This window comes from Paramormyrops kingsleyae, chromosome 20 (genome assembly GCF_048594095.1).
Source record: "Paramormyrops kingsleyae isolate MSU_618 chromosome 20, PKINGS_0.4, whole genome shotgun sequence".
Taxonomy (NCBI): Eukaryota; Metazoa; Chordata; class Actinopteri; order Osteoglossiformes; family Mormyridae; genus Paramormyrops; species Paramormyrops kingsleyae.
The window spans coordinates 5,745,889-5,763,927 of record NC_132816.1 but is presented as its reverse complement, the minus strand read 5'-3'; the positions used below and the strand labels follow the sequence as shown (position 1 = coordinate 5,763,927).

General features: G+C 40.9%; 17 non-coding genes and 1 pseudogene across 17 annotated transcripts; all 18 read left to right on the top strand.

Annotated features, from left to right (window-relative positions):
• Positions 1-325: 325 nt before the first annotated feature.
• On the top strand, positions 326-542 carry LOC140581379 (small nucleolar RNA U3). The gene has a single exon (XR_011984462.1). It is a non-coding gene; the product is annotated as a small nucleolar RNA U3 (small nucleolar RNA).
• A 730-nt stretch (positions 543-1,272) lies between these two features.
• On the top strand, positions 1,273-1,489 carry LOC140581409 (small nucleolar RNA U3). Its single transcript, XR_011984490.1, has one exon. It is a non-coding gene; the product is annotated as a small nucleolar RNA U3 (small nucleolar RNA).
• Positions 1,490-1,832: 343 nt separating this feature from the next.
• LOC140581408 (small nucleolar RNA U3) lies at positions 1,833-2,049 on the top strand. Its single transcript, XR_011984489.1, has one exon. It is a non-coding gene; the product is annotated as a small nucleolar RNA U3 (small nucleolar RNA).
• Positions 2,050-2,779: 730 nt separating this feature from the next.
• Positions 2,780-2,996, top strand: LOC140581391 (small nucleolar RNA U3). Its single transcript, XR_011984472.1, has one exon. It is a non-coding gene; the product is annotated as a small nucleolar RNA U3 (small nucleolar RNA).
• Positions 2,997-3,724: 728 nt separating this feature from the next.
• LOC140581378 (small nucleolar RNA U3) lies at positions 3,725-3,941 on the top strand. The gene has a single exon (XR_011984461.1). It is a non-coding gene; the product is annotated as a small nucleolar RNA U3 (small nucleolar RNA).
• A 730-nt stretch (positions 3,942-4,671) lies between these two features.
• Positions 4,672-4,888, top strand: LOC140581407 (small nucleolar RNA U3). The gene has a single exon (XR_011984488.1). It is a non-coding gene; the product is annotated as a small nucleolar RNA U3 (small nucleolar RNA).
• A 343-nt stretch (positions 4,889-5,231) lies between these two features.
• On the top strand, positions 5,232-5,448 carry LOC140581406 (small nucleolar RNA U3). The gene has a single exon (XR_011984487.1). It is a non-coding gene; the product is annotated as a small nucleolar RNA U3 (small nucleolar RNA).
• A 908-nt stretch (positions 5,449-6,356) lies between these two features.
• On the top strand, positions 6,357-6,573 carry LOC140581390 (small nucleolar RNA U3). Its single transcript, XR_011984471.1, has one exon. It is a non-coding gene; the product is annotated as a small nucleolar RNA U3 (small nucleolar RNA).
• A 728-nt stretch (positions 6,574-7,301) lies between these two features.
• LOC140581405 (small nucleolar RNA U3) lies at positions 7,302-7,518 on the top strand. Its single transcript, XR_011984486.1, has one exon. It is a non-coding gene; the product is annotated as a small nucleolar RNA U3 (small nucleolar RNA).
• A 729-nt stretch (positions 7,519-8,247) lies between these two features.
• LOC140581401 (small nucleolar RNA U3) lies at positions 8,248-8,464 on the top strand. Its single transcript, XR_011984482.1, has one exon. It is a non-coding gene; the product is annotated as a small nucleolar RNA U3 (small nucleolar RNA).
• Positions 8,465-9,193: 729 nt separating this feature from the next.
• Positions 9,194-9,410, top strand: LOC140581397 (small nucleolar RNA U3). Its single transcript, XR_011984478.1, has one exon. It is a non-coding gene; the product is annotated as a small nucleolar RNA U3 (small nucleolar RNA).
• A 729-nt stretch (positions 9,411-10,139) lies between these two features.
• Positions 10,140-10,356, top strand: LOC140581404 (small nucleolar RNA U3). The gene has a single exon (XR_011984485.1). It is a non-coding gene; the product is annotated as a small nucleolar RNA U3 (small nucleolar RNA).
• Positions 10,357-11,085: 729 nt separating this feature from the next.
• LOC140581389 (small nucleolar RNA U3) lies at positions 11,086-11,302 on the top strand. Its single transcript, XR_011984470.1, has one exon. It is a non-coding gene; the product is annotated as a small nucleolar RNA U3 (small nucleolar RNA).
• Positions 11,303-12,298: 996 nt separating this feature from the next.
• On the top strand, positions 12,299-12,515 carry LOC140581425 (small nucleolar RNA U3). Its single transcript, XR_011984506.1, has one exon. It is a non-coding gene; the product is annotated as a small nucleolar RNA U3 (small nucleolar RNA).
• A 1,952-nt stretch (positions 12,516-14,467) lies between these two features.
• Positions 14,468-14,684, top strand: LOC140581380 (small nucleolar RNA U3). Its single transcript, XR_011984463.1, has one exon. It is a non-coding gene; the product is annotated as a small nucleolar RNA U3 (small nucleolar RNA).
• A 996-nt stretch (positions 14,685-15,680) lies between these two features.
• Positions 15,681-15,897, top strand: LOC140581424 (small nucleolar RNA U3). The gene has a single exon (XR_011984505.1). It is a non-coding gene; the product is annotated as a small nucleolar RNA U3 (small nucleolar RNA).
• A 729-nt stretch (positions 15,898-16,626) lies between these two features.
• Positions 16,627-16,843, top strand: LOC140581403 (small nucleolar RNA U3). Its single transcript, XR_011984484.1, has one exon. It is a non-coding gene; the product is annotated as a small nucleolar RNA U3 (small nucleolar RNA).
• A 729-nt stretch (positions 16,844-17,572) lies between these two features.
• On the top strand, positions 17,573-17,668 carry LOC140581381 (small nucleolar RNA U3; annotated as a pseudogene).
• Positions 17,669-18,039: the final 371 nt, after the last annotated feature.

The window sequence follows — 18,039 nt, the reverse complement described above, 5'->3', positions numbered from 1 at the left end:
TCCCCTTTGGTGTCATATTCATTGCTATTGCATGTGTCCAAGTGTCTGAATCTCTGCTTTTCTACTTTTGTCATCTGTCTCATCTAGGTACGCAACGTCAGTGCATGAGTGCGTGTGTGGTTCTACAAATGGACAATTCTGCAGAGTGAGCACGTCAGATTATCTAGTTTTTTTCCCACTTTCAACAGTGGCTCATTGGGGCCATCCTGCACTATATACTGTACAAAGGAAGATGAAGGCAGGTCACGTTCTTGAAGAACAGAGACACCGTGGATGAAACTGCTTCAATCTTCAGAGGAGTCTGCGAGCATGAAGCTTTTATGTTAAGACTATACTTTCAGGGATCGTTTCTGTAGTTTCTGACTGGAGAAATGCATTTTGAAAGTGTTTGGTCATGCTGGCCACGATGAGGAAGTGTGGCATTCTCTTCTGAGCCTGAAGCAGTTAAAGAACATGGGATCTTTTCCATGGTTCTGTGTCTTTGATGATTGTCCCAGAATCTCTATGGGGAAGCTGGTGGAAGAGAATGCTGTCTGAGTGGTTAGTGTTTTTGCCAACAAATAATGAGTAATTCCAATGTGCTATTTTTTGGAAATTCTGAATAGACAGCTTCAGAACTTTTTTCTCACTGATTTTTATAAAACAGCTGTTGACTATTCTCTGAAGCAGATCTAAATTAATTTTGGGTGTTTGGTAGGCGCAGGTATGGGTGATGTTATTAAAGTACCTATTGTTTGTTCAACCTTATTTCATTTCTGTCATCTGTCCCATTGCTCGTTAGGGCTGTTATATAATCAGCAATTCTAACACCTGTGGCTGAGACTCTCCATCAACATATCAGCGATACTTGCCGCTACTCAGCCTGGTTACTGGTTCTTGTGGCAGTGGCAATCAATGAGATTAAAAAGACTGAACCATTTTTAATGATTTGACATGTCTTGATTTATCCCCTTTGGTGTCATATTCATTGCTATTGCATGTGTCCAAGTGTCTGAATCTCTGCTTTTCTACTTTTGTCATCTGTCTCATCTAGGTACGCAACGTCAGTGCATGAGTGCGTGTGTGGTTCTACAAATGGACAATTCTGCAGAGTGAGCACGTCAGATTATCTAGTTTTTTTTCCCACTTTCAACAGTGGCTCATTGGGGCCATCCTGCACTATATACTGTACAAAGGAAGATGAAGGCAGGTCACGTTCTTGAAGAACAGAGACACCGTGGATGAAACTGCTTCAATCTTCAGAGGAGTCTGCGAGCATGAAACTTTTATGTTAAGACTATACTTTCAGGGATCGTTTCTGTAGTTTCTGACTGGAGAAATGCATTTTGAAAGTGTTTGGTCATGCTGGCCACGATGAGGAAGTGTGGCATTCTCTTCTGAGCATGAAGCAGTTAAAGAACATGGGATCTTTTCCATGGTTCTGTGTCTTTGATGATTGTGCCAGAATCTCTATGGGGAAGCTGGTGGAAGAGAATGCTGTCTGAGTGGTTAGTGTTTTCGCCAACAAATAATGAGTAATTCCAATGTGCTATTTTTTGGAAATTCTGAATAGACAGCTTCAGAACTTTTTTCTCACTGATTTTTATAAAACAGCTGTTGACTATTCTCTGAAGCAGATCTAAATTAATTTTGGGTGTTTGGTAGGCGCAGGTATGGGTGATGTTATTAAAGTACCTATTGTTTGTTCAACCTTATTTCATTTCTGTCATCTGTCCCATTGCTCGTTAGGGCTGTTATATAATCAGGCAGGTCACGTTCTTGAAGAACAGAGACACCGTGGATGAAACTGCTTCAATCTTCAGAGGAGTCTGCGAGCATGAAACTTTTATGTTAAGACTATACTTTCAGGGATCGTTTCTGTAGTTTCTGACTGGAGAAATGCATTTTGAAAGTGTTTGGTCATGCTGGCCACGATGAGGAAGTGTGGCATTCTCTTCTGAGCATGAAGCAGTTAAAGAACATGGGATCTTTTCCATGGTTCTGTGTCTTTGATGATTGTGCCAGAATCTCTATGGGGAAGCTGGTGGAAGAGAATGCTGTCTGAGTGGTTAGTGTTTTCGCCAACAAATAATGAGTAATTCCAATGTGCTATTTTTTTGGAAATTCTGAATAGACAGCTTCAGAACTTGGTTCTCACTGATTTTTATAAAACAGCTGTTGACTATTCTCTGAAGCAGATCTAAATTAATTTTGGGTGTTTGGTAGACGCAGGTATGGGTGATGTTATTAAAGTACCTATTGTTTGTTCAACCTTATTTCATTTCTGTCATCTGTCCCATTGCTCGTTAGGGCTGTTATATAATCAGCAATTCTAACACCTGTGGCTGAGACTCTCCATCAACATATCAGCGATACTTGCCGCTACTCAGCCTGGTTACTGGTTCTTGTGGCAGTGGCAATCAATGAGATTAAAAAGACTGAACCATTTTTAATGATTTGACATGTCTTGATTTATCCCCTTTGGTGTCATATTCATTGCTATTGCATGTGTCCAAGTGTCTGAATCTCTGCTTTTCTACTTTTGTCATCTGTCTCATCTAGGTACGCAACGTCAGTGCATGAGTGCGTGTGTGGTTCTACAAATGGACAATTCTGCAGAGTGAGCACGTCAGATTATCTAGTTTTTTTCCCACTTTCAACAGTGGCTCATTGGGGCCATCCTGCACTATATACTGTACAAAGGAAGATGAAGGCAGGTCACGTTCTTGAAGAACAGAGACACCGTGGATGAAACTGCTTCAATCTTCAGAGGAGTCTGCGAGCATGAAGCTTTTATGTTAAGACTATACTTTCAGGGATCGTTTCTGTAGTTTCTGACTGGAGAAATGCATTATGAAAGTGTTTGGTCATGCTGGCCACGATGAGGAAGTATGGCATTCTCTTCTGAGCATGAAGCAGGTAAAGAACATGGGATCTTTTCTATGGTTCTGTGTCTTTGATGATTGTACCAGAATCTCTATGGGGAAGCTGGTGGAAGAGAATGCTGTCTGAGTGGTTAGTGTTTTCGCCAACAAATAATGGGTAATTCCGATGAGCTTTTTTTGGAAGTTCTGAATAGACAGCTTCAGAACTTGGTTCTCATTGATTTTAATAAAGCAGCTGTTGACTATTCTCTGAAGCAGATCTAAATTAATTTTGGGTGTTTGGTAGGCGCAGGTATGGGTGATGTTATTAAAGTACCTATTGTTTGTTCAACCTTATTTCATTTCTGTCATCTGTCCCATTGCTCGTTAGGGCTGTTATATAATCAGCAATTCTAACACCTGTGGCTGAGACTCTCCATCAACATATCAGCGATACTTGCCGCTACTCAGCCTGGTTACTGGTTCTTGTGGCAGTGGCAATCAATAAGATTAAAAAGACTGAACCATTTTTAATGATTTGACATGTCTTGATTTATCCCCTTTGGTGTCATATTCATTGCTATTGCATGTGTCCAAGTGTCTGAATCTCTGCTTTTCTACTTTTGTCATCTGTCTCATCTAGGTACGCAACGTCAGTGCATGAGTGCGTGTGTGGTTCTACAAATGGACAATTCTGCAGAGTGAGCACGTCAGATTATCTAGTTTTTTTCCCACTTTCAACAGTGGCTCATTGGGGCCATCCTGCACTATATACTGTACAAAGGAAGATGAAGGCAGGTCACGTTCTTGAAGAACAGAGACACCGTGGATGAAACTGCTTCAATCTTCAGAGGAGTCTGCGAGCATGAAGCTTTTATGTTAAGACTATACTTTCAGGGATCGTTTCTGTAGTTTCTGACTGGAGAAATGCATTTTGAAAGTGTTTGGTCATGCTGGCCACGATGAGGAAGTGTGGCATTCTCTTCTGAGCCTGAAGCAGTTAAAGAACATGGGATCTTTTCCATGGTTCTGTGTCTTTGATGATTGTCCCAGAATCTCTATGGGGAAGCTGGTGGAAGAGAATGCTGTCTGAGTGGTTAGTGTTTTTGCCAACAAATAATGAGTAATTCCAATGTGCTATTTTTTGGAAATTCTGAATAGACAGCTTCAGAACTTTTTTCTCACTGATTTTTATAAAACAGCTGTTGACTATTCTCTGAAGCAGATCTAAATTAATTTTGGGTGTTTGGTAGGCGCAGGTATGGGTGATGTTATTAAAGTACCTATTGTTTGTTCAACCTTATTTCATTTCTGTCATCTGTCCCATTGCTCGTTAGGGCTGTTATATAATCAGCAATTCTAACACCTGTGGCTGAGACTCTCCATCAACATATCAGCGATACTTGCCGCTACTCAGCCTGGTTACTGGTTCTTGTGGCAGTGGCAATCAATGAGATTAAAAAGACTGAACCATTTTTAATGATTTGACATGTCTTGATTTATCCCCTTTGGTGTCATATTCATTGCTATTGCATGTGTCCAAGTGTCTGAATCTCTGCTTTTCTACTTTTGTCATCTGTCTCATCTAGGTACGCAACGTCAGTGCATGAGTGCGTGTGTGGTTCTACAAATGGACAATTCTGCAGAGTGAGCACGTCAGATTATCTAGTTTTTTTTCCCACTTTCAACAGTGGCTCATTGGGGCCATCCTGCACTATATACTGTACAAAGGAAGATGAAGGCAGGTCACGTTCTTGAAGAACAGAGACACCGTGGATGAAACTGCTTCAATCTTCAGAGGAGTCTGCGAGCATGAAACTTTTATGTTAAGACTATACTTTCAGGGATCGTTTCTGTAGTTTCTGACTGGAGAAATGCATTTTGAAAGTGTTTGGTCATGCTGGCCACGATGAGGAAGTGTGGCATTCTCTTCTGAGCATGAAGCAGTTAAAGAACATGGGATCTTTTCCATGGTTCTGTGTCTTTGATGATTGTGCCAGAATCTCTATGGGGAAGCTGGTGGAAGAGAATGCTGTCTGAGTGGTTAGTGTTTTCGCCAACAAATAATGAGTAATTCCAATGTGCTATTTTTTGGAAATTCTGAATAGACAGCTTCAGAACTTGGTTCTCACTGATTTTTATAAAACAGCTGTTGACTATTCTCTGAAGCAGATCTAAATTAATTTTGGGTGTTTGGTAGACGCAGGTATGGGTGATGTTATTAAAGTACCTATTGTTTGTTCAACCTTATTTCATTTCTGTCATCTGTCCCATTGCTCGTTAGGGCTGTTATATAATCAGGCAGGTCACGTTCTTGAAGAACAGAGACACCGTGGATGAAACTGCTTCAATCTTCAGAGGAGTCTGCGAGCATGAAACTTTTATGTTAAGACTATACTTTCAGGGATCGTTTCTGTAGTTTCTGACTGGAGAAATGCATTTTGAAAGTGTTTGGTCATGCTGGCCACGATGAGGAAGTGTGGCATTCTCTTCTGAGCATGAAGCAGTTAAAGAACATGGGATCTTTTCCATGGTTCTGTGTCTTTGATGATTGTGCCAGAATCTCTATGGGGAAGCTGGTGGAAGAGAATGCTGTCTGAGTGGTTAGTGTTTTCGCCAACAAATAATGAGTAATTCCAATGTGCTATTTTTTTGGAAATTCTGAATAGACAGCTTCAGAACTTGGTTCTCACTGATTTTTATAAAACAGCTGTTGACTATTCTCTGAAGCAGATCTAAATTAATTTTGGGTGTTTGGTAGACGCAGGTATGGGTGATGTTATTAAAGTACCTATTGTTTGTTCAACCTTATTTCATTTCTGTCATCTGTCCCATTGCTCGTTAGGGCTGTTATATAATCAGCAATTCTAACACCTGTGGCTGAGACTCTCCATCAACATATCAGCGATACTTGCCGCTACTCAGCCTGGTTACTGGTTCTTGTGGCAGTGGCAATCAATGAGATTAAAAAGACTGAACCATTTTTAATGATTTGACATGTCTTGATTTATCCCCTTTGGTGTCATATTCATTGCTATTGCATGTGTCCAAGTGTCTGAATCTCTGCTTTTCTACTTTTGTCATCTGTCTCATCTAGGTACGCAACGTCAGTGCATGAGTGCGTGTGTGGTTCTACAAATGGACAATTCTGCAGAGTGAGCACGTCAGATTATCTAGTTTTTTTCCCACTTTCAACAGTGGCTCATTGGGGCCATCCTGCACTATATACTGTACAAAGGAAGATGAAGGCAGGTCACGTTCTTGAAGAACAGAGACACCGTGGATGAAACTGCTTCAATCTTCAGAGGAGTCTGCGAGCATGAAGCTGCGAGCATGTTAGGAATAGTCTTCCTGATAACGTAGTGCAAGCTGAATCCTTGGGTTCCTTTAAATCAGAGCTAGATAAGATTTTAACAACTCTGAGCTATTAGTTAAGTTCTCCCCAAGCGAGCTCGATGGGCCGAATGGCCTCCTCTCGTTTGTATAGTTCTTATGTTCTTATGTTCTTATGTTAAGACTATACTTTCAGGGATCGTTTCTGTAGTTTCTGACTGGAGAAATGCATTATGAAAGTGTTTGGTCATGCTGGCCACGATGAGGAAGTATGGCATTCTCTTCTGAGCATGAAGCAGGTAAAGAACATGGGATCTTTTCTATGGTTCTGTGTCTTTGATGATTGTACCAGAATCTCTATGGGGAAGCTGGTGGAAGAGAATGCTGTCTGAGTGGTTAGTGTTTTCGCCAACAAATAATGGGTAATTCCGATGAGCTTTTTTTGGAAGTTCTGAATAGACAGCTTCAGAACTTGGTTCTCATTGATTTTAATAAAGCAGCTGTTGACTATTCTCTGAAGCAGATCTAAATTAATTTTGGGTGTTTGGTAGACGCAGGTATGGGTGATGTTATTAAAGTACCTATTGTTTGTTCAACCTTATTTCATTTCTGTCATCTGTCCCATTGCTCGTTAGGGCTGTTATATAATCAGCAATTCTAACACCTGTGGCTGAGACTCTCCATCAACATATCAGCGATACTTGCCGCTACTCAGCCTGGTTACTGGTTCTTGTGGCAGTGGCAATCAATAAGATTAAAAAGACTGAACCATTTTTAATGATTTGACATGTCTTGATTTATCCCCTTTGGTGTCATATTCATTGCTATTGCATGTGTCCAAGTGTCTGAATCTCTGCTTTTCTACTTTTGTCATCTGTCTCATCTAGGTACGCAACGTCAGTGCATGAGTGCGTGTGTGGTTCTACAAATGGACAATTCTGCAGAGTGAGCACGTCAGATTATCTAGTTTTTTTCCCACTTTCAACAGTGGCTCATTGGGGCCATCCTGCACTATATACTGTACAAAGGAAGATGAAGGCAGGTCACGTTCTTGAAGAACAGAGACACCGTGGATGAAACTGCTTCAATCTTCAGAGGAGTCTGCGAGCATGAAACTTTTATGTTAAGACTATACTTTCAGGGATCGTTTCTGTAGTTTCTGACTGGAGAAATGCATTTTGAAAGTGTTTGGTCATGCTGGCCACGATGAGGAAGTGTGGCATTCTCTTCTGAGCATGAAGCAGTTAAAGAACATGGGATCTTTTCCATGGTTCTGTGTCTTTGATGATTGTGCCAGAATCTCTATGGGGAAGCTGGTGGAAGAGAATGCTGTCTGAGTGGTTAGTGTTTTCGCCAACAAATAATGAGTAATTCCAATGTACTATTTTTTGGAAATTCTGAATAGAAAGCTTCAGAACTTGGTTCTCACTGATTTTTATAAAACAGCTGTTGACTATTCTCTGAAGCAGATCTAAATTAATTTTGGGTGTTTGGTAGGCGCAGGTATGGGTGATGTTATTAAAGTACCTATTGTTTGTTCAACCTTATTTCATTTCTGTCATCTGTCCCATTGCTCGTTAGGGCTGTTATATAATCAGCAATTCTAACACCTGTGGCTGAGACTCTCCATCAACATATCAGCGATACTTGCCGCTACTCAGCCTGGTTACTGGTTCTTGTGGCAGTGGCAATCAATGAGATTAAAAAGACTGAACCATTTTTAATGATTTGACATGTCTTGATTTATCCCCTTTGGTGTCATATTCATTGCTATTGCATGTGTCCAAGTGTCTGAATCTCTGCTTTTCTACTTTTGTCATCTGTCTCATCTAGGTACGCAACGTCAGTGCATGAGTGCGTGTGTGGTTCTACAAATGGACAATTCTGCAGAGTGAGCACGTCAGATTATCTAGTTTTTTTCCCACTTTCAACAGTGGCTCATTGGGGCCATCCTGCACTATATACTGTACAAAGGAAGATGAAGGCAGGTCACGTTCTTGCAGAACAGAGACACCGTGGATGAAACTGCTTCAATCTTCAGAGGAGTCTGCGAGCATGAAACTTTTATGTTAAGACTATACTTTCAGGGATCGTTTCTGTAGTTTCTGACTGGAGAAATGCATTTAGAAAGTGTTTGGTCATGCTGGCCACGATGAGGAAGTGTGGCATTCTCTTCTGAGCATGAAGCAGTTAAAGAACATGGGATCTTTTCCATGGTTCTGTGTCTTTGATGATTGTGCCAGAATCTCTATGGGGAAGCTGGTGGAAGAGAATGCTGTCTGAGTGGTTAGTGTTTTCGCCAACAAATAATGGGTAATTCCAATGTGCTATTTTTTGGAAATTCTGAATAGACAGCTTCAGAACTTGGTTCTCACTGATTTTTATAAAACAGCTGTTGACTATTCTCTGAAGCAGATCTAAATTAATTTTGGGTGTTTGGTAGGCGCAGGTATGGGTGATGTTATTAAAGTACCTATTGTTTGTTCAACCTTATTTCATTTCTGTCATCTGTCCCATTGCTCGTTAGGGCTGTTATATAATCAGCAATTCTAACACCTGTGGCTGAGACTCTCCATCAACATATCAGCGATACTTGCCGCTACTCAGCCTGGTTACTGGTTCTTGTGGCAGTGGCAATCAATGAGATTAAAAAGACTGAACCATTTTTAATGAATTGACATGTCTTGATTTATCCCCTTTGGTGTCATATTCATTGCTATTGCATGTGTCCAAGTGTCTGAATCTCTGCTTTTCTACTTTTGTCATCTGTCTCATCTAGGTACGCAACGTCAGTGCATGAGTGCGTGTGTGGTTCTACAAATGGACAATTCTGCAGAGTGAGCACGTCAGATTATCTAGTTTTTTTCCCACTTTCAACAATGGCTCATTGGGGCCATCCTGCACTATATACTGTACAAAGGAAGATGAAGGCAGGTCACGTTCTTGAAGAACAGAGACACCGTGGATGAAACTGCTTCAATCTTCAGAGGAGTCTGCGAGCATGAAACTTTTATGTTAAGACTATACTTTCAGGAATCGTTTCTGTAGTTTCTGACTGGAGAAATGCATTTTGAAAGTGTTTGGTCATGCTGGCCACGATGAGGAAGTGTGGCATTCTCTTCTGAGCATGAAGCAGTTAAAGAACATGGGATCTTTTCCATGGTTCTGTGTCTTTGATGATTGTGCCAGAATCTCTATGGGGAAGCTGGTGGAAGAGAATGCTGTCTGAGTGGTTAGTGTTTTCGCCAACAAATAATGAGTAATTCCAATGTGCTATTTTTTGGAAATTCTGAATAGACAGCTTCAGAACTTTTTTCTCACTGATTTTTATAAAACAGCTGTTGACTATTCTCTGAAGCAGATCTAAATTAATTTTGGGTGTTTGGTAGGCGCAGGTATGGGTGATGTTATTAAAGTACCTATTGTTTGTTCAACCTTATTTCATTTCTGTCATCTGTCCCATTGCTCGTTAGGGCTGTTATATAATCAGCAATTCTAACAACTGTGGCTGAGACTCTCCATCAACATATCAGCGATACTTGCCGCTACTCAGCCTGGTTACTGGTTCTTGTGGCAGTGGCAATCAATGAGATTAAAAAGACTGAACCATTTTTAATGATTTGACATGTCTTGATTTATCCCCTTTGGTGTCATATTCATTGCTATTGCATGTGTCCAAGTGTCTGAATCTCTGCTTTTCTACTTTTGTCATCTGTCTCATCTAGGTACGCAACGTCAGTGCATGAGTGCGTGTGTGGTTCTACAAATGGACAATTCTGCAGAGTGAGCACGTCAGATTATCTAGTTTTTTTCCCACTTTCAACAGTGGCTCATTGGGGCCATCCTGCACTATATACTGTACAAAGGAAGATGAAGGCAGGTCACGTTCTTGAAGAACAGAGACACCGTGGATGAAACTGCTTCAATCTTCAGAGGAGTCTGCGAGCATGAAACTTTTATGTTAAGACTATACTTTCAGGGATCGTTTCTGTAGTTTCTGACTGGAGAAATGCATTTTGAAAGTGTTTGGTCATGCTGGCCACGATGAGGAAGTGTGGCATTCTCTTCTGAGCATGAAGCAGTTAAAGAACATGGGATCTTTTCCATGGTTCTGTGTCTTTGATGATTGTGCCAGAATCTCTATGGGGAAGCTGGTGGAAGAGAATGCTGTCTGAGTGGTTAGTGTTTTCGCCAACAAATAATGAGTAATTCCAATGTGCTATTTTTTGGAAATTCTGAATAGACAGCTTCAGAACTTTTTTCTCACTGATTTTTATAAAACAGCTGTTGACTATTCTCTGAAGCAGATCTAAATTAATTTTGGGTGTTTGGTAGGCGCAGGTATGGGTGATGTTATTAAAGTACCTATTGTTTGTTCAACCTTATTTCATTTCTGTCATCTGTCCCATTGCTCGTTAGGGCTGTTATATAATCAGCAATTCTAACACCTGTGGCTGAGACTCTCCATCAACATATCAGCGATACTTGCCGCTACTCAGCCTGGTTACTGGTTCTTGTGGCAGTGGCAATCAATGAGATTAAAAAGACTGAACCATTTTTAATGATTTGACATGTCTTGATTTATCCCCTTTGGTGTCATATTCATTGCTATTGCATGTGTCCAAGTGTCTGAATCTCTGCTTTTCTACTTTTGTCATCTGTCTCATCTAGGTACGCAACGTCAGTGCATGAGTGCGTGTGTGGTTCTACAAATGGACAATTCTGCAGAGTGAGCACGTCAGATTATCTAGTTTTTTTCCCACTTTCAACAGTGGCTCATTGGGGCCATCCTGCACTATATACTGTACAAAGGAAGATGAAGGCAGGTCACGTTCTTGAAGAACAGAGACACCGTGGATGAAACTGCTTCAATCTTCAGAGGAGTCTGCGAGCATGAAGCTTTTATGTTAAGACTATACTTTCAGGGATCGTTTCTGTAGTTTCTGACTGGAGAAATGCATTATGAAAGTGTTTGGTCATGCTGGCCACGATGAGGAAGTATGGCATTCTCTTCTGAGCATGAAGCAGGTAAAGAACATGGGATCTTTTCTATGGTTCTGTGTCTTTGATGATTGTACCAGAATCTCTATGGGGAAGCTGGTGGAAGAGAATGCTGTCTGAGTGGTTAGTGTTTTCGCCAACAAATAATGGGTAATTCCGATGAGCTTTTTTTGGAAATTCTGAATAGACAGCTTCAGAACTTGGTTCTCATTGATTTTAATAAAGCAGCTGTTGACTATTCTCTGAAGCAGATCTAAATTAATTTTGGGTGTTTGGTAGACGCAGGTATGGGTGATGTTATTGAAGTGCCTATTGTTTGTTCAACCTTATTTCATTTCTGTCATCTGTCCCATTGCTCGTTAGGGCTGTTATATAATCAGCAATTCTAACACCTGTGGCTGAGACTCTCCATCAACATATCAGCGATACTTGCCGCTACTCAGCCTGGTTACTGGTTCTTGTGGCAGGGGCAATCAATGAGATTAAAAAGACTGAACCATTTTTAATGATTTGACATGTCTTGATTTATCCCCTTTGGTGTCATATTCATTGCTATTGCATGTGTCCAAGTGTCTGCATCTCTCCTTTTCTACTTTGTCATCTGTCTCATCTCGGTACGCAACGTCAGTGCGTGTGTGGTTCTCCAAATGGACAATTCTGCAGAGTGAGCACGTCAGATTATCTAGTTTTTTTTCCCAGTTTAGAACTTTAGTTACCCATGCTTTCAGAAACTTGCTGTGAACAAGTCTATTGCCTTATAAGAAATAGTTTTAAAAATTGTTTTGAAGGTTAGCTCTGGATCACAATTCTTTTCATTTCAAACATTTTTCCACAGAATATTTTCATTTAAATGATAACCTTGATGTAGAAAGTCTTACTGAATGTGGCATTTGATATGTCTTTCTGAAGTAAATACAAATGTAAGTCCATCCACATAAAATGCGTTTAACGCAGTTTCTTTACGTATATCTCAACTTTCAACAGTGGCTCATTGGGGCCATCCTGCACTATATACTGTACAAAGGAAGATGAAGGCAGGTCACGTTCTTGAAGAACAGAGACACCGTGGATGAAACTGCTTCAATCTTCAGAGGAGTCTGCGAGCATGAAACTTTTATGTTAAGACTATACTTTCAGGGATCGTTTCTGTAGTTTCTGATTGGAGAAATGCATTTTGAAAGTGTTTGGTCATGCTGGCCACGATGAGGAAGTGTGGCATTCTCTTCTGAGCATGAAGCAGTTAAAGAACATGGGATCTTTTCCATGGTTCTGTGTCTTTGATGATTGTGCCAGAATCTCTATGGGGAAGCTGGTGGAAGAGAATGCTGTCTGAGTGGTTAGTGTTTTTGCCAACAAATAATGAGTAATTCCAATGTGCTATTTTTTGGAAATTCTGAATAGACAGCTTCAGAACTTTTTTCTCACTGATTTTTATAAAACAGCTGTTGACTATTCTCTGAAGCAGATCTAAATTAATTTTTGGTGTTTGGTAGGCGCAGGTATGGGTGATGTTATTAAAGTACCTATTGTTTGTTCAACCTTATTTCATTTCTGTCATCTGTCCCATTGCTCGTTAGGGCTGTTATATAATCAGCAATTCTAACACCTGTGGCTGAGACTCTCCATCAACATATCAGCGATACTTGCCGCTACTCAGCCTGGTTACTGGTTCTTGTGGCAGTGGCAATCAATGAGATTAAAAAGACTGAACCATTTTTAATGATTTGACATGTCTTGATTTATCCCCTTTGGTGTCATATTCATTGCTATTGCATGTGTCCAAGTGTCTGAATCTCTGCTTTTCTACTTTTGTCATCTGTCTCATCTAGGTACGCAACGTCAGTGCATGAGTGCGTGTGTGGTTCTACAAATGGACAATTCTGCAGAGTGAGCACGTCAGATTATCTAGTTTTTTTCCCACTTTCAACAGTGACTCATTGGGGCCATCCTGCACTATACACTCACCTAAAGAATTATTAGGAACACCATACTAATACGGTGTTTGACCCCCTTTCGCCTTCAGAACTGCCTTAATTCTACGTGGCATTGATTCAACAAGGTGCTGAAAGCATTCTTTAGAAATGTTGGCCCATATTGATAGGATAGCATCTTGCAGTTGATGGAGATTTGTGGGATGCACATCCAGGGCACGAAGTTCCCGTTCCACCACATCCCAAAGATGCTCTATTGGGTTGAGATCTGGTGACTGTGGGGGCCATTGTAGTACAGTGAACTCATTGTCATGTTCAAGAAACCAATTTGAAATGATTCGAGCTTTGTGACATGGTGCATTATCCTGCTGGAAGTAGCCATCAGAGGATGGGCACATGGTGGTCATAAAGGGATGGACATGGTCAGAAACAATGCTCAGGTAGGCCGTGGCATTTAAACGATGCCCAATTGGCACTAAGGGGCCTAAAGTGTGCCAAGAAAACATCCCCCACACCATTACACCACCACCACCAGCCTGCACATTGGTAACAAGGCATGATGGATCCATGTTCTCATTCTGTTTACGCCAAATTCTGACTCTACCATTTGAATGTCTCAACAGAAATCGAGACTCAACAGACCAGGCAACATTTTTCCAGTCTTCAACTGTCCAATTTTGGTGAGCTCGTGCAAATTGTAGCCTCTTTTTCCTATTTGTAGTGGAGATGAGTGGTACCCAGTGGGGTCTTCTGCTGTTGTAGCCCATCCGCCTCAAGGTTGTGCGTGTTGTGGCTTCACAAATGCTTTGCTGCATACCTCGGTTGTAACGAGTGGTTATTTCAGTCAAAGTTGCTCTTCTATCAGCTTGAATCAGTCGGCCCATTCTCCTCTGACCTCTAGCATCAACAAGGCATTTTCGCCCACAGGACTGGCGCATACTGGATGTTTTTCCCTTTGCACACTATTCTTTGTAAACCCTCGAAATGGTTGTGCGTGAAAATCCCAGTAACTGAGCAGATTGTGAAATACTCAGACCGGCCCGTCTGGCACCAACAACCATGCCACGCTCAAAATTGCTTAAATCACTTTTCTTTTCCATTCTGACATTCAGTTTGGAGTTCAGGAGATTGTCTTGACCAGGACCACACCCCTAAATGCATTGAAGCAACTGCCATGTGATTGGTTGATTAGATAACTGCATTAATGAGAAATTGAACAGGTGTTCCTAATAATCCTTTAGGTGAGTGTATACTGTACAAAGGAAGATGAAGGCAGGTCACGTTCTTGAAGAACAGAGACACCGTGGATGAAACTGCTTCAATCTTCAGAGGAGTCTGCGAGCATGAAACTTTTATGTTAAGACTATACTTTCAGGGATCGTTTCTGTAGTTTCTGACTGGAGAAATGCATTTTGAAAGTGTTTGGTCATGCTGGCCACGATGAGGAAGTGTGGCATTCTCTTCTGAGCATGAAGCAGTTAAAGAACATGGGATCTTTTCCATGGTTCTGTGTCTTTGATGATTGTGCCAGAATCTCTATGGGGAAGCTGGTGGAAAAGAATGCTGTCTGAGTGGTTAGTGTTTTCGCCAACAAATAATGGGTAATTCCGATGAGCTTTTTTTGGAAATTCTGAATAGACAGCTTCAGAACTTGGTTCTCATTGATTTTAATAAAGCAGCTGTTGACTATTCTCTGAAGCAGATCTAAATTAATTTTGGGTGTTTGGTAGACGCAGGTATGGGTGATGTTATTGAAGTGCCTATTGTTTGTTCAACCTTATTTCATTTCTGTCATCTGTCCCATTGCTCGTTAGGGCTGTTATATAATCAGCAATTCTAACACCTGTGGCTGAGACTCTCCATCAACATATCAGCGATACTTGCCGCTACTCAGCCTGGTTACTGGTTCTTGTGGCAGGGGCAATCAATGAGATTAAAAAGACTGAACCATTTTTAATGATTTGACATGTCTTGATTTATCCCCTTTGGTGTCATATTCATTGCTATTGCATGTGTCCAAGTGTCTGCATCTCTCCTTTTCTACTTTGTCATCTGTCTCATCTCGGTACGCAACGTCAGTGCGTGTGTGGTTCTCCAAATGGACAATTCTGCAGAGTGAGCACGTCAGATTATCTAGTTTTTTTTCCCAGTTTAGAACTTTAGTTACCCATGCTTTCAGAAACTTGCTGTGAACAAGTCTGTTGCCTTATAAGAAATAGTTTTAAAAATTGTTTTGAAGGTTAGCTCTGGATCACAATTCTTTTCATTTCAAACATTTTTCCACAGAATATTTTCATTTAAATGATAACCTTGATATAGAAAGTCTTACTGAATGTGGCATTTGATATGTCTTTCTGAAGTAAATACAAATGTAAGTCCATCCACATAAAATGCGTTTAACGCAGTTTCTTTACGTATATCTCAACTTTCAACAGTGGCTCATTGGGGCCATCCTGCACTATATACTGTACAAAGGAAGATGAAGGCAGGTCACGTTCTTGAAGAACAGAGACACCGTGGATGAAACTGCTTCAATCTTCAGAGGAGTCTGCGAGCATGAAACTTTTATGTTAAGACTATACTTTCAGGGATCGTTTCTGTAGTTTCTGACTGGAGAAATGCATTTTGAAAGTGTTTGGTCATGCTGGCCACGATGAGGAAGTGTGGCATTCTCTTCTGAGCATGAAGCAGTTAAAGAACATGGGATCTTTTCCATGGTTCTGTGTCTTTGATGATTGTGCTAGAATCTCTATGGGGAAGCTGGTGGAAGAGAATGCTGTCTGAGTGGTTAGTGTTTTTGCCAACAAATAATGAGTAATTCCAATGTGCTATTTTTTGGAAATTCTGAATAGACAGCTTCAGAACTTGGTTCTCACTGATTTTTATAAAACAGCTGTTGACTATTCTCTGAAGCAGATCTAAATTAATTTTGGGTGTTTGGTAGGCGCAGGTATGGGTGATGTTATTAAAGTACCTATTGTTTGTTCAACCTTATTTCATTTCTGTCATCTGTCCCATTGCTCGTTAGGGCTGTTATATAATCAGCAATTCTAACACCTGTGGCTGAGACTCTCCATCAACATATCAGCGATACTTGCCGCTACTCAGCCTGGTTACTGGTTCTTGTGGCAGTGGCAATCAATGAGATTAAAAAGACTGAACCATTTTTAATGATTTGACATGTCTTGATTTATCCCCTTTGGTGTCATATTCATTGCTATTGCATGTGTCCAAGTGTCTGAATCTCTGCTTTTCTACTTTTGTCATCTGTCTCATCTAGGTACGCAACGTCAGTGCATGAGTGCGTGTGTGGTTCTACAAATGGACAATTCTGCAGAGTGAGCACATCAGATTATCTAGTTTTTTTCCCACTTTCAACAGTGGCTCATTGGGGCCATCCTGCACTATATACTGTACAAAGGAAGATGAAGGCAGGTCACGTTCTTGAAGAACAGAGACACCGTGGATGAAACTGCTTCAATCTTCAGAGGAGTCTGTGAGCATGAAACTTTTATGTTAAGACTATACTTTCAGGGATCGTTTCTGTAGTTTCTGACTGGAGAAATGCATTTTGAAAGTGTTTGGTCATGCTGGCCACGATGAGGAAGTGTGGCATTCTCTTCTGAGCATGAAGCAGTTAAAGAACATGGGATCTTTTCCATGGTTCTGTGTCTTTGATGATTGTGCCAGAATCTCTATGGGGAAGCTGGTGGAAGAGAATGCTGTCTGAGTGGTTAGTGTTTTCGCCAACAAATAATGGGTAATTCCAATGTGCTATTTTTTGGAAATTCTGAATAGACAGCTTCAGAACTTGGTTCTCACTGATTTTTATAAAACAGCTGTTGACTATTCTCTGAAGCAGATCTAAATTAATTTTGGGTGTTTGGTAGGCGCAGGTATGGGTGATGTTATTAAAGTACCTATTGTTTGTTCAACCTTATTTCATTTCTGTCATCTGTCCCATTGCTCGTTAGGGCTGTTATATAATCAGCAATTCTAACACCTGTGGCTGAGACTCTCCATCAACATATCAGCGATACTTGCCGCTACTCAGCCTGGTTACTGGTTCTTGTGGCAGTGGCAATCAATGAGATTAAAAAGACTGAACCATTTTTAATGATTTGACATGTCTTGATTTATCCCCTTTGGTGTCATATTCATTGCTATTGCATGTGTCCAAGTGTCTGAATCTCTGCTTTTCTACTTTTGTCATCTGTCTCATCTAGGTACGCAACGTCAGTGCATGAGTGCGTGTGTGGTTCTACAAATGGACAATTCTGCAGAGTGAGCACGTCAGATTATCTAGTTTTTTTCCCACTTTCAACAGTGGCTCATTGGGGCCATCCTGCACTATATACTGTACAAAGGAAGATGAAGGCAGGTCACGTTCTTGAAGAACAGAGACACCGTGGATGAAACTGCTTCAATCTTCAGAGGAGTCTGCGAGCATGAAACTTTTATGTTAAGACTATACTTTCAGGAATCGTTTCTGTAGTTTCTGACTGGAGAAATGCATTTTGAAAGTGTTTGGTCATGCTGGCCATGATGAGGAAGTATGGCATTTCTCCAGTCAGGAACTGTCGGTGATTAAAGCCAGGCCTGTCTCAATAGCTGTGAAAATGATCCTCTTTCATGGCCTGTTAGGTGTTGGGCATTTTGCTAGTGATAGAAAGTATGGCTTTGACACCCTTTGAGTGGGAATACTCCTACTGTCAATCAAATATATGATCAACAGCACACTCTGTGGTTATGCACTTTCAAAGTTTTTGTAAGTATATTTTTTTCATATTTTCCCCCAGGAAAATCCCAAGTGTCTTATTTGCAGAATGGATTTGACCACCCACAAGGGGAATGTCAGGGGTTCGGTGCATTGTGGATCGGGTGGCGGCCAAGGGAGGCCCTGGCGGTCCGATCCTCGGCTGACAAAACTG